This window comes from Rutidosis leptorrhynchoides, chromosome 10 (genome assembly GCF_046630445.1).
Source record: "Rutidosis leptorrhynchoides isolate AG116_Rl617_1_P2 chromosome 10, CSIRO_AGI_Rlap_v1, whole genome shotgun sequence".
NCBI classification, from domain to species: Eukaryota; Viridiplantae; Streptophyta; class Magnoliopsida; order Asterales; family Asteraceae; genus Rutidosis; species Rutidosis leptorrhynchoides.
Window position 1 is genome coordinate 309,173,769 of NC_092342.1, and position 15,573 is coordinate 309,189,341.

Here is a 15,573-nt window from a genome sequence, read left to right on the forward strand (position 1 = left end):
GACAAATTTCTTAAACAATTCTTTCCTGCATCTAAAGCCGTAAGACTTCAAGCAGAAATTGTTACGTTTACACAGAAACCAAATGAAACTCTATATGAGGCGTGGACAAGATATGGAAAGTTGTTAAGAGGATGTCCGCAACATGGTTTAGACACCTGTCAAATAGTACAAATATTCTACCAAGGATGCGACATCACTACAAGAAAAGACATAGATATAGCAGCTGGTGGTTCTATTATGAAGAAAACCGAAACTGATGCTTACAAAATTATTGATAACACTGCTTCCCACTCACATGAGTGGCACCAAGAAAAAGATATCGTTAGATCATCTAAAGCAGCTAGAGCCGATTCTAGCCATGACTTAGATTCCATTTCCGCAAAGATAGATGCTGTGGAGAGACGAATGGAAAAGATGACTAAAGATATTCACTCAATACGAATTAGTTGTGAGCAGTGTGGAGGACCACATTTGACAAAAGATTGTCTCAGTATTGAATTAACAATGGAACAAAGAGAGAATATTTCATACATAAATCAAAGGTCTGGAAATAATTATCAGAATAATTATCAACCGCCAAGACCGATTTACAATCAAAACCAGAATTATAACCGAAATATTCCATACAACAACCAACAAGGTTCTAGCAATCAACAAGTATCCAATAATACTTACAATCAGCAAAGACCGAATTTTCAAAACAAACCACCACAACAAACCGATGATAAAAAGCCGAATTTAGAAGATATGATGACGAAGCTAGTTGAAACTCAAACGCAGTTTTTCACATCTCAAAAACAAACCAATGAACAAAATGCTCAAGCATTTAGAAATCAACAAGCTTCTATTCAAAATCTGGAACAAGAAGTAAGTAACCTAGCAAGGTTAATAGGTGAAAGAAAACCAGGAAGTCTACCTAGTGATACAAATGCTAACCCCCGGAATGAAACAGCTAAAGCTATTACCACAAGAAGTGGTACAACACTTAAACCACCTGAAATACCTGTAACTTCTGATGAAACTATTCCTACTCCACAAGAACCACAACCTGATCAAGATAAGGAAAAAGAACCGGTAGTTGAAAAGGTTAATGAAGATAACACAGTTAAGGCTAAACCTTATGTTAAACCATACCAACCACCACTTCCTTACCCGAGTAAAATGAAGAAAGAGAAACTTGAAGCCGAGCAATCCAAATTCTTGGATATGTTTAAACAGATAAATGTAAATCTTCCTTTCATTGATGTGATTTCAGGAATGCCTAGATATGCTAAATTCTTGAAAGATCTAATCTCAAATAGAAAGAAAATGGAAGAACTCTCGGCTGTTACTATGAATGCTAATTGTTCAGCAGTGCTGTTGAATAAGATACCAGAAAAACTATCTGATCCAGGAAGTTTCACAATTCCATGTTTTCTGGGTAGTCTTAGTTCAATAGAAGCATTGGCAGACTTAGGTGCTAGTATAAATTTAATGCCGTATTCACTATACACTATACTAGACCTTGGAGAATTGAAACCAACCAGAATAAGCATACAACTAGCCGATAGATCAATAAAATATCCTAGAGGGATAATGGAGAACATGCTAGTTAAAGTTGGTACTTTAGTATTTTCAGTAGATTTTGTTGTTCTGGACATGGAAGAAGATTCTCAAGTTCCTCTCATATTAGGAAGACCATTCTTAAACACGGCTAAAGCAATGATAGACGTGTTCGGTAAGAAATTGACCCTAAGTATAGAAGATGAGAGTGTTACCTTTTCAGTTGATAGAGCAATGCAACAACCACAATCTGCAGATGATACATGTTATTATATTCAAACTATAGATGCACATGCAGAATTGTTAGAAGAATTTCCAGAATTACAAGGAACAGGAGAATGTTCTTTAGGAGAAAGTAATGAACCAATTGATGAAGCTGAAATGTTAGCTACACTTATAGCTAATGGATATGAACCAACAACAGAAGAAATTCAAATGCTAAAAGAAGAAGACAGATATCGATACAAATCATCGATAGAAGAACCTCCGAAATTAGAGTTAAAGCCACTTCCAAACCATTTGGAATACGCTTATTTACATGGTGAATCTGAATTACCTGTAATAATATCGTCTTCTCTTACTGAAAATGAGAAATCACAACTCATTTCTATGTTGAAAGCTCATAAACCAGCCATTGCATGGAAGATTCATGATATTAAAGGAATAAGTCCTTCGTATTGCACACATAAAATCCTTATGGAAGAAGGTCATAAAACGTATGTGCAACGCCAACGAAGACTAAATCCTAATATGCAAGATGTAGTTAAGAAAGAGATTATTAAACTGCTAGACGCAGGTCTAATTTATCCAATTTCTGATAGTCCATGGGTAAGCCCAGTTCAATGCGTGCCTAAGAAGGGTGGCATGACTGTCATTACAAATGAGAAAAATGAGCTTATTCCTACTAGAACTGTAACAGGATGGCATGTATGTATTGATTATAGAAAATTAAATGACGCCACCAGAAAAGATCACTTTCCCTTACCTTTCATAGATCAAATGTTGGAAAGATTAGCCGGAAATAGTTACTATTGTTTTCTAGATGGATTTTCCGGATATTTTTAAATTCCAATAGCAACCGAAGATCAAGAGAAAACCACATTCACGTGCCCTTTTGGTACTTTTGCTTACAAACGCATGCCATTTGGACTTTGCAACGCCCCTGCAACCTTTCAAAGGTGTATGATGGCGATTTTTCACGACATGATAGAAGAATGCATGGAAGTATTCATGGATGACTTTTCAGTCTTCGGTGATACATTTAAATCATGTCTAGTTAATCTGGAACGAATGCTTATTAGATGCGAACAATCAAATCTAGTATTTAATTGGGAGAAATGCCATTTCATGGTTAAAGAAGGCATCGTTCTTGGACATAAAATTTCAAAAGAAGGAATTGAAGTGGATAGAGCTAAAGTAGATGTAATTGCTAAACTTCCACATCCCACCAATGTTAGAGGAGTTAGGAGTTTTCTAGGGCATGCCGGTTTTTACCGACGTTTCATAAAAGATTTTTCTAAAATTGCCACTCCTATGAATAAACTCCTAGAAAAGGATGCTCCATTCATCTTTTCAGATGAGTGTATAAAATCTTTTAATATTCTTAAAGAGAAACTCACTAATGCGCCGATCATGATAACACCAAATTGGAATCTACCATTTGAACTAATGTGCGATGCAAGTGATTTTGCAATGGGAGCCGTTTTAGGACAAAGGATTGAAAAACGATTTCAACCTATATATTATGCTAGTAAGACGTTACAAGGAGCACAAACGAACTATACAACTACTGAAAAAGAACTCCTTACTATTGTCTTTGCTTTTGACAAATTTCGATCATATCTCGTTCTAGCAAAAACGATGGTCTATACCGACCATTCTGCTCTTAGATACCTATTTTCAAAACAAGATGCTAAACCAAGATTAATCCATTGGATCTTACTCTTACAAGAGTTTGATATTGAAATCCGAGATAAAAGAGGAGCAGAAAATCTCGCCGCTGATCATCTTTCTCGTCTTGAAAATCCCGAATTAGAAGTTCTAAATGAATCAGCCATACAAGACAATTTTCCTGATGAATATCTATTGAAGATAGATTATAAAGAAATTCCATGGTTTGCAGACTATGCAAACTACTTAGTTTGTGGATTCCTTGAAAAAGGATTATCGTACCAAAGACGAAATAAATTCTTCAGTGATATAAAACACTATTTCTGGGAAGATCCACATCTGTTTAAAAGTTGTCCCGATGGAATAATACGCCGATGTGTATTTGGAGATGAAGCTAGTAAAATATTAAACCATTGTCACACAGGACCAACAGGAGGGCATTATGGGCCTCAACTAACAGCTAGAAAAGTTTATGAAGATGGATTCTATTGGCCTACAATTTACAAAGACACACACCTTCTTTGCAAATCCTGTGATGCTTGTCAAAGGGCCGGAAAAATAAGTCAACGTGATGAAATGCCACAAAATGTCATCCAAGTATGTGAAGTATTTGACATTTGGGGTATTGACTTTATGGGTCCATTTCCAAAATCTCATAATAATCTATATATACTCGTAGCCATTGATTATGTATCTAAATGGGCGGAAGCACAAGCTCTCCCAACTAACGATGCACGAGTTGTAGTCAACTTTTTAAAACGTCTTTTTGCAAGGTTTGGAACACCGAAAGCTTTAATAAGTGATCGGGGAACTCATTTTTGTAATAATCAACTTGAGAAAGTTCTCAAACGTTATGGAGTAACTCATAAAATCTCAACCGCATATCATCCACAAACAAGTGGACAAGTTGAAAATACCAACCGAGCTTTAAAACGTATTCTAGAGAAAACCGTAGGATCAAATCCGAAGGAATGGTCCATTAAATTGGAGGATGCACTCTGGGCTTTTAGAACAGCCTACAAAACTCCAATTGGAACCACACCTTTTAGACTTGTTTATGGAAAAGCATGTCATCTTCCAGTAGAAATTGAACACAAAGCATTTTGGGCTTTGAAGACATGTAATCTTGATTTACATGAAGCTGGACGTCTACGATTAAGTCAACTAAACGAATTAGAAGAATTAAGACATGAAGCATACGAAAATTCGTTAATCTATAAGGAAAGAACGAAGAAATGGCATGATAAAAGAATCAGAAGTTCAAAAGAATTTAAAGAAGGAGACAGAGTTCTTCTTTTCAATTCACGATTCAAGCTATTTCCTGGAAAATTGAAATCAAGATGGTCTGGACCATTCATAGTCAAAAGAGTTTTCCCATACGGAACGATAGAATTGATAAATTCAAATGGGATTGAATTTAAAGTTAATGGTCACAGAGTTAAACATTACATACATGGTCCGATGGAAGTTGACAACGAAGTTAATTATAATTTCACCACCACAGCTACCTAAGTGTGGGAAGAATCAAGTCTTTAAAGGATAATATGTATTTCTGTTAGAGTTAGATTGTCTGTTTTCGTGTAGTTCTCGAAAATGGAACCCGAATGGTCTTTCCCTAGCAGACCCTAAAGAACTAGTCTTCTCCCCCCATTCTGAATTTTTATTTTTTTTTAGGTTTTTACAAAATGAAGACTGCCTGTGAACTAAACCATGGTCTAATGCTACACGCTTTGATCACTAAACGTAATAATGACATACTACCGAGTGAATTAGTATCAGTAATCAGAGAAAGAATGGACGGAGTTAGAAAATAATCCAGATGCGAAGATAATAAGTTACAATTTGGTAAAGGAAAATCAAAATCCGCAGCGAAAAGAAGAGCACGACACCTAGAACGATGTCACAAATGCGGAAAATGGTCACATGGAGGTAAATGTTCAAATAATCAAACCTATTCAAATACCGAATTTGTTACTTTATGCAGAGACGGACCGTTCATATGTTTAGAAGAAAAGACACTGAATGCTCGAGGTTACGCCTATGTAGCCATGGAAAACCAATTAAACCGACTATCTTATGAATGGGATAGATCATATAACTAAGAAATCCATTTCACAGGTATGTCTGTACAGTTTTTATTTTTTTATTTTTTTTTATTTTTAACCTTTTGATAATAAACGCTAATTTGTTCGCTAAAAAGTATTAAATTGGTATTAAATAAAATTAGGTTTGGCGACCGAAATTATTGATATCATTCAAAAATTTATTACATCACTGCGAAATTTAACGTTTATTCTTAAGGTATAAATATCTTTAAACAATCAACCCAAAATATTTCAAAAATTCGTCATGAGTTAAATTAGGTTTTGGAACCGAAATTACTTTACCGAAAAGAGGGGCGCATATTTTTGATAATATTTGATTGATTAAAGTGGGATAAAAAGATAAAAAGATTTTTAATTTTATTTTTACCATGTTTTTAAAATTAATATTTAAATCTTAAATTAATATTGTAAACTTTGTAAAAAAATATATATTTAAAATTGTAAATATTTGAAAAAATTAATATAAGTTTGGTATGAATTTATAAATTTTTAAATTAAGTTTGGTGTGAATTTTTAATTTTTAAAATATGAATTTTTAATTTTATGCATTTCAAATTTTAAGTTTGGTGTGAATTTTTAATATTAATTTTGAATTTTATATTTAAGTTGTGTGAATTTAAAAACAAAAATTTACTTTATCTCATTAAGTTAAAAATATGATTTTTAAAATTCGTCGTAAGTTGAAGACTAGGTCTTTGAACCGAAATTGCTTTACCCAAGGAAGGGACGAGAATTTTTATTATCATTATTTTTAATCTTATTGATTTAAAGTATGCCAAAAACATTAAAAAACCAAAAATCTTAGCTTTTAAAACAATCGCTACAAAAAGACAAATTTTAAAATTTTGTCGAAGGACGGACTAGGACATCGATCCGAAACGACCTCGTCCTAAATAACAAGGGAAACAAAATTTTAAAATTAAGTACTTAATTGTTTTATAAGTTAATGATTATATATAAAAAAAAAAATAGCAAACTCCGCGAGTCGCGGAGTTTGAAGAGTAATTCACCGCGAGTCGCGGAGGGGTCGAATTACAGAAAAAAATAAGAGCTGAAACAGCTCAGTCCACACAAAACTCACAGAAGAAAAAAAATACTGCGAAAACCCACGAAAAAACCCGAGAAAAAACCCCCAAAATCACAATTTTTAACCGTTAATCACCAAATCTTTTACTAAAATCATGTTGAGAAGGATGCTATCTAGGAATTACTCAAGAAAAACGGTAAATTTCTACACCTAAACACCATTTAATCCGAAATTTGGTGTTCTTGAGCAATTTTTTCCCCAATTTGATTTTGATGCTTTTTAGTGTAATTGTGATTAAATTGTTTATGTATTATGCTTGTATAACCTAGATTGATGCTGTTTAACATGATGAGAAGCCTTAAACTTCAAATTTAGAGTAATCTAGGGTTTGTGTTCTTGAGCAAATTTGGGGCATTTTGATATAAACAGGTTATGGCCGATTTTTGTCATGAATTGTTGCTAAATTAAGTAGTGTAACATGTCTAGGTAGTTAAATGATCCAAACTTTGAGCCTAAACATGATTTTGAGAATTAAAGTAGACTTTTTCAAGTCTAAAATTCATGAACTTGATTTTTGAAAGATAATGCCATTTGAAACTTGTTTAATTGCTAGTAATGATTATTTTGACATGTTATTTGAGTTGAATGCTTATGAACTTGGCGAACATTTTCGTATATGCTTATTTGAAAAAGTGTAGATTTGATAAAAATGTGAAAATAAGCTTAAGTTTAATATAAATTGATAATGTCATTGTAATTATTTTGATTGATGATTTTGCTGACACTAATGCATATTTGGATGCACAAAAATTGTGTTTGATGTGTTTTGCAGACTGAAAGGGGTGAATCTTCATCCCAAGCCCGTAATGCTCCTGCTGAGAATGCAGAACAACAGGAGGTGGATAACTACTACAAGCAGGATATACCTCATCCAGTCATGACCTTTTCTGATATGCACTTGGAAGAGTTGCACCCGAACCTGAAATTTGGCAGACTTTGGATAGATTATCCAAAATATCAAAGGGGTTTGCATACTCTTCATTCTAAGGTTGTTGAGGTACCGAGGGTCATAGAATGGGGACCCTTAGAAGCTGTAGAATTGGCCGGGCCAATTAGGGAATTACTTGTACAGAGGTATGGTAATTCTACTTTTAATGACTGGGTACGTTTATTCACCATGCGTAGACCTGTATATAAAGTATGGTGTGAAGAATTGTTATGTAGTATAGAGTTGAATGATCGGGTAGCTAGTTTAACCGATCGTTCTTTTATTAGATTTTTGTTAGGCGGTTCGATGCGCCACATGTCTTTACTGGACATGGCTCAGGCTTTACGTATATATACGCCTGAGGAGTTAGCATCTGCCGATTGTAGAGGATTGATACTAAACGGTAGAAAGATAGATGAAAATTTTGATACACACGGTGTGTGGAGTCAAATGACAAGCCATCACCGTTTCAAAGGGGGAAATTACTCTTATTTGGATATAGATAGAGCCGAATTAAGAGTAATTCATAGGTTTTTAGCTAATTCGATTACACAAAGGGTAAAAACAAGGAAAAGGTAAATGAACAGGATTTGTTTTACCATATGTGTATTCGAGACCCACAAAGCGCTGTAAGTATACCGTATTGTGTGGGTTATTATTTATCAGCTATGGTTCGGGGGATGCGACCGCATAGCATAATAGGAGGTGGTATTTTTATTACTTTGATTGGTGAATATCTCGGTGTGGATATAATTCGGGGGGGATTATTAGTAGAAGAACCGGAACCCCGCGATACTATAGGTTTAAATGTATACCATGGTGCGAAAGTTTTGAAGAGGCGAAATAACGCCGCAGTACGATACCATGGTAGACATCCACAGGTGGAGAGAAACCAACAGCAAGGTAATGTAGGAGGGGGAATGAGATGCAAGAAATGCAAAGGTTTATAGCTTCTCAGGAATACGAAAATGCTAGACAGAGAGCATTTGAAGATTGGCAAGTTCATCAGAACCAAATCATAGCTCATTGCCAACATATAGGTAGAAACTATATTCCTACACCGAAACCCATCTTCCCTCCCTGGTCTATAGAGATGCAGCCACCATATCCTACGTATAACCCTGCCGAAGCATTCTATAGCACCTATGGTTATGCCTGGAACCCCTATTGGTACCAGTATCATCCCTAGTATACTTATTTTTTTTTTTTTGTAATTTGTAATGATTGATACGTTTAATACTTTTGTTAATATTGTAATAGTTTTTATAATTGTCTAACTTTTATTCTTAGATTTTAATAATTTTTGAATGTGGGGTAATATACCAAACTTCAAAAATATGTATATATGTTTGCAGTTTATCTTATGTACACAACAGGGTAAAACAACGCATTTTCAAAGACTGGCATTAAGTTCAGCAAAAGCAACTAATTTTGACGACAAGATGCAAAATATATGTGAAATAACAACAAGACGGAATGAACAAATGATGTGCACCATTTATCATTCAGCAAACAAACGCCAATATATTTGGAAACTTTGGTAAAAATTTAATCATTTTCACACTAATCACCCTCAATAATTTAAATTGTTACTGATTTCTTGCAAATGAGGGCATTGCAAGATCTTAAGTGTGGGAAGGGGTTAAATTCTTTCGGATTTTAAAATTTTTATCTTAAACACTTGGTTACCATTAAAAATACTAGTAAAGCAGTAGTTGTATTAGAATCTAGTGCTCTCTGATAATAAAGAACAGCCCTAGTCTTATATACTGACTACCCAATTCTAGTAAAATTTTTCAAAATTTTCAATTAAATGAACTCAAAATCATGTTTATACATATTTATGAACGATAAAACTAGGTTTTAACACCGAAATTATTGTTACCTCGAAAAGGACATAAATTGAGAAACAAACTAAAATGTTAAAATTCATTTAAAATGGAATAGAGGATGATAAAAAGGAAAATAAAAGCCAAGTGTGGGAAAATTTACCAAGTTATCCTAAACATATGTCACATATATCTGTAACAAATAACTGAAAATACTTTTGCTTTGGACTAAACTAAACTGTTTTACCCGATGTAACGACCCGTCAAAATCGCTATTGACGCGGCACGTTAATCATTGATTCCACAGTGAGGTTTTGACCTCTATATGATACGTTTTGATAAAATATTGCATTCATTAAAATAAGTGACTTTCTAAACATAGAAAGTTATAAACATGTGGGCGAGTGCTTAGGTATAAGCAAAACCCCGAAATACATAAGTCTTTAATTTACAGGTTGACATCACAGTCCAATTATTTATTACACAACGCAGTTTTATTTTGAATGCAATAAACTTTGTACAAAGCATGAGAGACTCCATGCAGGCAACAAGCACATCACAGCGGAAGCATTCTAAGGACCTGAGAATAAAACATGCTAAAAAGTCAACACGAATGTTGGTGAGTTATAGGTTTAATTGCTCGAGTCATAAACATGTATAAAGATAGACCACAAGATTTCATCAAAAGTTTATCAATAGATTCTACGTAACAGAGCACCCTGGTAAATAAACTTAACGCTATAGTGATAATTACCCCATTCGTTTTAATACACGCAAACCAACGTGTCTTAAACTCAAATAACATACGTCCGTTAAAAGGCTAGCGCTCTAGCTCGGACGGGGATGTCAAGCCCTATGGATCCATATACAATTATTCGCGCCCACCAGTCCATATCCTATGTACTGGCAGCTACTAGTTACCAAAGCTAAGGGATTTTCGGTTTAACTCAGTGTAGAATTTTGTATGTACTTGTGTCTTATTGCGTTTAAAATAAATTGCATGTATTCTCAGCCCAAAAATATTTAAAGTATTTAAAAAGGGAGACTATAACTCACAGTTCAATATTGCGATTCAATATTGTAGGCAAATTGCGTAGACGTAATGATGGTAGACGACTGTATGGTTGGTCTTGGATTCAAGAACAATACCCCGAACAATACCCAAAATTTCCTTATTTTAAAACGGTTTGAAACCCGAATTAAAAATACCCTCGAATATACTTTATTATTATTAAACTTAAAATTAAAATTATAATTATAATTATAAATATAAAATTTTACGTAAAGAAATTATTATGAAAAATTCGTCGAGCAAAACTGACCTTTTATAGTACTTTTCGATTTACTGTAGCTCATGCGATCGCATGAGTTTTCAGTGTTTTTGCCATGCGATCGCATGGCCGCCTTTTCTGTTTCTGTTTGCTAGTTCGTCGACATCAAATAGTATTTTACTGTAGCAAATAGTGGGTACTGTAGCAAATAGTGTTACTGTAGCAAATAGTGTTTACTGTAGCAAATAGTGTTTTACTGTACCAAATCACTGTAGCAAAGTCGTTTTCACTGTAGCACTGTAGCAAAATACGGTTTCACTGTAGCAAATAGTGTTTTACTGTAGCAAAGTCATTTTTACTGTAGCAATTAATGTTTTACTGTAGGAAAGTCGTTTTTACTTGTACATCTTATAATATATATATATATACATACATATATGTATATTTACATAATATTAAATCATAAAGAGAATTGGTTTAAATTAGTCGAAATTTTTCGGTTCATCACAGTACCTCCCCGTTAAAGAAAATTTCGTCCCGAAATTTTGAGTAGTACCTGTTTCATGAGCGATATCAGTGAACAAATGTGGATACTTTTGCTTCATTTGATCTTCACGTTCCCAAGTAAACTCGGGTCCTCGTCTTGCGTTCCAACGAACTCTAACTATCGGTATTTTGCTTTGTTTTAATTGTTTGACCTCACGGTCCATGATTTCAACAGGTTCTTCGATAAAATGGAGTTTATCATTGATTCGTATTTCGTCAAGAGGAATTACGACATCCTCTTCAGCTAAACATTTCTTCAAATTTGACACGTGAAATGTGTTGTGAACACTACTAAGTTCTTGCGGTAGCTTTAATCGATAAGCAACTGTTCCAATTCTTTCGGTGATTTCAAAGGGTCCTACGTACCTAGGACTTAGCTTTCCTCGTTTACCGAATCGTACAACGCCTTTCCAGGGTGACACTTTCAACATGACTTTGTCGCCCACTTGAAATTCTAGCGGTTTTCTTCTTACATCAGCATAACTCTTTTGGCGACTCATGGCCGTTTTCAATCGCTGTTGTATTTGAATGATCTTTTCGGTGGTTTCATGAATAATTTCTGGTCCAGTAAGTTGTCTTTCTCCTACTTCACTCCAACAGATAGGAGATCTGCACTTTCTACCGTAAAGTGCTTCAAATGGCGCTGCGTTGATGCTCGTATGATAGCTGTTATTGTATGAAAATTCTGCCAACGGTAAGTGTCGATCCCAACTGGTTCCGAAGTCAATCACGTATGCCCGTAACATGTCTTCCAATGTTTGTATTGTTCTTTCACTTTGACCATCTGTCTGTGGGTGATAAGCGGTGCTCATATCTAATCGAGTTCCCAATGCTTTTTGTAATGACTGCCAGAAACGTGATGTGAATCGGGTGTCGCGATCAGATATGATAGAGATGGGTACACCATGCCTGGAAACTACTTCCTTCAAATATAGGCGTGCTAATTTCTCCATACTGTCTGTCTCCTTTATTGGTAGGAAGTGAGCTGATTTAGTTAGACGATCAACTATCACCCAAATAGTATCATGACTACTTGCAGTCCTTGGCAATTTCGTAATGAAATCCATGGTTATTCTTTCCCATTTCCACTGCGGAATTTCTGGTTGTTGCAGTAATCCTGACGGCTTTTGGTGCTCAGCTTTAACCTTTGCACACGTCAAACATTTGCTTACATAAGTAGCAATTTCTGTCTTCATATTAGGCCACCAATAGAACTTCTTGAGATCGTGGTACATTTTCCCATTTCCTGGGTGAATTGAGTACCTCGTTTTGTGTGCTTCATCTAGTACTAGTTGCCTTAGGTTACCATGTCTTGGTACCCATATCCTACCAGCAAAATACAGGGTTCCATCGGCTTTTACTTCAAGTTGTTTTTCTAACCCTTTGCTCATTTCACCTTTTTCGTTTTCTTCTTTTAAAGCTTCTAACTGTGCTGCTTGAATTTGCTTTGTGAGATCAGTACGAATTGTAATATTCAAAGCTCGGACCCTAAGAGGTTTTACTCTTTCTTTTCGACTTAGGGCATCAGCTACAACATTAGCTTTTCCGGGGTGGTAACGGATTTCACAATCGTAATCGTTTAACAACTCTACCCAGTGACGTTGCCTCATATTGAGTTGTTTTTGATCAAAAATATGCTGAAGACTCTTATGGTCGGTGTACACTGTACACTTGGTTCCATATAGATAGTGTCTCCATATTTTGAGTGCAAAAACTACTGCTCCAAGTTCTAAATCGTGCGTCGTATAATTCTTTTCGTGAATTTTTAGTTGTCGTGAGGCATATGCGATGACTTTTGTGCGTTGCATTAATACACATCCTAAACCTTGGCGTGAAGCATCACAATAGATCACGAAATCATCATTTCCTTCCGGTAATGACAAAATGGGTGCAGACGTTAACTTCTTCTTTAATAACTGGAATGAGGATTCCTGTTCCGTGGACCAATCATACTTCTTTCCCTTTTGAGTCAATGCAGTTAAGGGTTTGGCGATTCTAGAGAAATCTTGAATGAATCTTCGGTAGTAACCAGCAAGACCTAAGAATTGGCGAATTTGTGTTGGAGTCTTCGGGGTTTCCCATTTACTAATGGCTTCGATCTTGGCGGGGTCAACTTTAATTCCATGTTTACTGACAACATGGCCCAAAAATTGTACTTCTTGTAACCAGAAATCACACTTCGAAAATTTTGCGTACAATTCTTCTTTCTTGAGTATCTCCAGTACCAGTCTTAAGTGTTGCTCATGTTCTTCCTTGTTCTTCGAGTAAATCAATATGTCGTCGATAAAAACAATGACAAATTTGTCTAAATACGGTCTACAGATGCGATTCATTAGATCCATGAATACTGCTGGAGCATTAGTTAATCCAAAAGGCATGACTAGAAACTCATAGTGACCGTAACGGGTTCTGAATGCGGTTTTAGGAACATCTTCTTCCTTCACTCTCAGCTGATGATATCCGGAGCGTAGATCAATCTTAGAATAAACACTTGATCCTTGCAATTGATCAAACAAATCATCAATCCTCGGTAATGGGTACCGATTCTTGATCGTTAATTTGTTTAATTCTCGGTAATCTATGCACATTCTCATAGATCCATCCTTCTTCTTGACGAACAGAATAGGAGCACCCCAAGGTGAAAAACTAGGACGAATAAATCCACGGTCCGATAATTCTTGCAACTGGTCTTGTAATTCTTGCATTTCTGAAGGTGCAAGTCTATATGGGATCGGGCTACAGGTGCGGCTCCTGGTATGAGATCAATCTGGAATTCTACACATCTGTGTGGAGGTAGCCCCGGTAATTCTTCTGGAAATACTCCAGGATATTCTCTTACAACCGGCATATCATTAATGCTTCTTTCTTCAGTATCGATCTTCTTTATGTGTGCCAGAATAGCATAACAACCTTTTCTTATAAGTTTCTGGGCCTTCATACAGCTGATAAAGTTCAGCTTTGAGTTGCTCTTCTCCCCATAAATCATTAATGACATTTCATCCTTACGAGGGATGCGAATTGCTTTCTCAGCGCAAACAACTTCCGCTTTTGTTTTGGACATCCAGTCCATGCCAACAATTACGTCAAAACTTCCTAATTCTACGGGTATCAAATCGATTTTGAAGGTTTCACCAGCGAGATTCATTTCGCAACCATGGCAAATTTTATCGGCTTTTATCAGTTTACCATTAGCTAATTCTATAGTATATTTATCGTCTAGAGGTAATGATGCACATTTTAGTTTAGAACTAAAGTCTTTACACATATAACTTCTATCAGCACCCGTATCAAACATAATAGAAGCTAGTTGATTATTAATGGTAAACGTACCCGTGACAAGATTAGGATCCTCACGTGCTTCACTGGTACTAACATTAAATGCCCTCCCACGTGCGGGTTCTTTGTTCTTCTCCTTATCAGGGCATTGATTTATAAAGTGACCAGACTTCCCGCATCCATAACATTTCTTGACATCGGTCGATTTTGTCTTTACTTCAGAAACGGTGGCATAACAATCTTTCGCCACATGTCCTTTCTTGTTGCACTTATCACAGACCACTTGGCAATAGCCTGCATGATGTGTGTAACACCTTTTGCAGAACGGATGAGGTCCCTTATAGTTTGGACTTGCAGTTGCCCCATCTTGTTTACCTTTAAAAGTTTCTTGTTTCTTCAGGTGAGTACTTTTGCCCTTATAGTCTTCCCATTTCCTCTTTCCTTCAGTTGTCTTGACTTCGGTAATTGGTGCCTTAATCGAACTCTCTGTGATCTGGTCCATGAGTTGGTGTGCCATTGTCATGGCTTCCTGCATCGTATTTGGTTTGGACGATGTAACATTTCCTTTGATATTGATCGATAAACCGTCAATATACATTTCTATCTTTCGTTTCTCGTTTGGCACCAATTCGGGACACAACAAGGCTGGTTCCATGAAACGCTTTTCATAGTTATTGAGATTCGCGCCGATAACCTTCAGATTACGTAACTCAGATTCCATTTTTCTGATCTCGTTTCGAGGACAGTACTCCTCGATTAGCATCTTTTTCAGTTCTTCCCAAGAGATATCATATGCCGTATCTATTCCTTCTGCTTTAGCATAATTGTTCCACCAAGTAAGTGCACCATCTTGCAACGTGCACGAAGCATACTTTGACTTGTCTCCATTCGCACAATTACTGATTTTGAAAACGGACTCCATCTTTTCAAACCATCGGGTTAGACCGACTGGTCCCTCGGTTCCACTAAACGTCTGTGGTTTGCATCCTTGAAAAGTTTTGTATGAGCATCCGTTTCGTGAGTTTGTGTTTACGGGTGCTGCTTTGGCTGCTGCTTCGGCTGTTGCTTTTGCTGCTTCGGTTGCAGCAATTCTTTCATT